At 41.6% G+C, this 2,500-nt stretch overlaps 1 protein-coding gene and 1 long non-coding RNA gene across 2 annotated transcripts in view; one reads left to right on the top strand and one right to left on the bottom strand.

The window, feature by feature from the left end:
* LOC105912114 (nesprin-2-like) overlaps positions 1–2,500 on the bottom strand; it is a 77,751-nt gene that overhangs the window by 36,532 nt on the left and 38,719 nt on the right. The window lies entirely within an intron of this gene.
* Positions 1,983–2,500, top strand: part of LOC116223463 — a 1,270-nt gene continuing 752 nt past the window's right edge. Inside the window, exons 1-2 of the long non-coding RNA XR_004165105.2 lie at positions 1,983–2,016; positions 2,097–2,144. This is a non-coding gene — a long non-coding RNA (uncharacterized LOC116223463). The remainder of the gene's footprint in view (positions 2,017–2,096; positions 2,145–2,500) is intronic.

Genomic DNA, 2,500 nt, shown 5'->3' with positions numbered 1-2,500 from the left:
TGTGGTTAATGGGTGGTTACCACACACACTCTCACTCACGCACACACACTCACACACACACTCTCACTCACGCACACTCTCACTCACACACACTCTCACTCACACTCCCCCTCTCCTAATTACCACACACACTCTCACTCACGCACACACACTCACACACACACACACACACACACACACACACACACACACACTCACACACACACTCTCACTCACGCACACTCTCACTCACACACACACTCACACACACTCTCACTCAAGCACACTCTCACTCACACACACTCTCACTCACACCCCCCCTCTCCTAATTACCATAGAGTTAGTTCAATAACACTGTAAGTAGACGATGGGTTGACTCAAAAATGATCCGCATACGGATGTAATTCTAGAATGTTGATTGGTTAAGATTAGTTACCAGGCAGGAACGGAAAACACCATTTATTTGATTGGCTAATACCAGGACCTCTACTTTTCCCGCTGAGCTGCAACGTCGTTTGCCTGACATTTAATGTGGTGTCACGTTTAACGTTGCTGTTCAACATTAATAGCAACTGAATTACACGTGTGGTAGGTGTAATCTGTAGCGTTAAATAACATAAACTGAGAGTGATTGATAAAGGATATATGTTACACATCACAAACACACATAATCGATGTTTTTTTTGTGTAAAGTTATTTAATTGGTTAGCTTACATTACAGTATCTTACATAGGCTAACTACCTATAGTAACAGTGTTAATTATCGGACAGCGTGTGTTATCGGCAAACGTTCACGTTGTCATGTTAATCCATTAGTAAACTGAGCATATCGATTGTTAATCCATTATTTAATTCAGCATTTTTATTGTTTATCTGAATGGCCGATGTTTGACACGGTCTGATCACTGACATGGCTACGCTAGCTACCGTACTGTGTTTGGTCAGCTCAAGCTAGCACTCTTACAAACACACATACATACACAATCGATACGCTTTTGTAAAAAATAGTTCATTGGTTAGCTTAAATGACAGTCATTTATGCAAGCTGACTAAGTTTGGAAGACTTGAAAACTTCAAGACCTGAAGATCAAGACCTGAAGACAAAAGATCCTTTTGAAGACAAAAGCCTCTGTTGAAGTTACCTGTTAAACTTCATCAGCAGATTACACATCCCCATCCAGCTAAGGTAAGTTGATTTACTTGCATTACAAATAACCTCAGGTAATGTTACAAGTCGCCAACAGCGAGCCTTCCCTTTAGTAGTGCTATATGCTTAGTGACCATGCTATTAAATAGAGGACCTTCACTTTTAATTTCGTGACATTTTTCCTACAAGTAATGTTAGCCCACAGTAGCATAGCCTGCTGTCAAACGCTTCTGGTCAGTGCGCATGGATGACATTTGGCACGAATCAGTCACGTTAAATGCAGCGATCAGGGATTTAAATCTCCCGGTGCTATTGCAATAGTTTCGATGTTTTTGCTCTTTTTTCACTATGTGTTAATGACATTGTACATTGTAGAATAGCCTGCTGTCAAACGGTTGTGGGCAGTGCCTTACCTTACCTGAGGGAAAATAAAGCGCTAGGTTGCGCTGCGCGCCAAAACTTTATGGATGACATTTAGCACGTTAAATGCAGCGATCAGGGATTTAAATCTCATGTTTTTATATACATGTACATGTACATTTACAGACGTATACATGAACATTGACAGACTTTCTATGTGTCCACAAAACTAATGCTGTCATGTTCTCTCTCCCTCTTCTCGTTTGTGACAGTGTGCTATGTTGTGTTTTGCGTGTTTGTGAAGTGTAAGTGACATATTGTGTTATATTTAGACATCCTTGAGAGATGGAGAGTTTGGGGTGGACATTATGTGTAACTTCTGTACACATGCTTCCAATCCATCAGGTACTGACGCAACAGATCCGCAATGATGTGGACAAAGACGCGGTCTTGATCAGCATTGGAAGTTGTCGTGCCACGTTTCGCAGGCCCGTCTGGCAGGCCCAGAGTTCAACTGGCTGACCAATGATGTAAGTAAAACTTAGAAATACATTTTTATTTTACTTTTTTCCTATCATGTTGTCATCAAATTTCTTTTTCTTTCTTGTAGAATACACGCGTTGCAGTGATTGCTGCAGATCACAAACAATGTTCCACTGTAAGTAGTTTCTATTTTCTCTCTAGTCTGACAACCTACCAGTATCTGTTATTGTTTTGTAGAAGTTTACTCTGGGTTTTTTTGTCTTCACAAGACAAAGCAGTGTTCCACGCCCTTACCACAGACGCATACACGTTGTGTTGTCGTGACTGGACAGCACATAGTTGTGTTACGGAAAGAACTTTAAGCTGTATCAATGGCATTAAGCCAGATGGCGTGGTGCTACTGCCCCGTCTCGTTGGTCTGCGTTAAAATAAAGCTTTACAGGTTTGGTCAGCGGACACCTGGGGTTAAATGCGTCGTACTGTAGCTTTACAGGTTCGGTCAGCGGACACCTGGGGTTAAATGCGTCGTAC

Source organism: Clupea harengus, chromosome 14, assembly GCF_900700415.2.
Source record: "Clupea harengus chromosome 14, Ch_v2.0.2, whole genome shotgun sequence".
Taxonomy (NCBI): Eukaryota; Metazoa; Chordata; class Actinopteri; order Clupeiformes; family Clupeidae; genus Clupea; species Clupea harengus.
The sequence above is the reverse complement of the archived record's forward strand: the minus strand, read 5'-3'. Positions and strand labels throughout refer to the sequence as shown.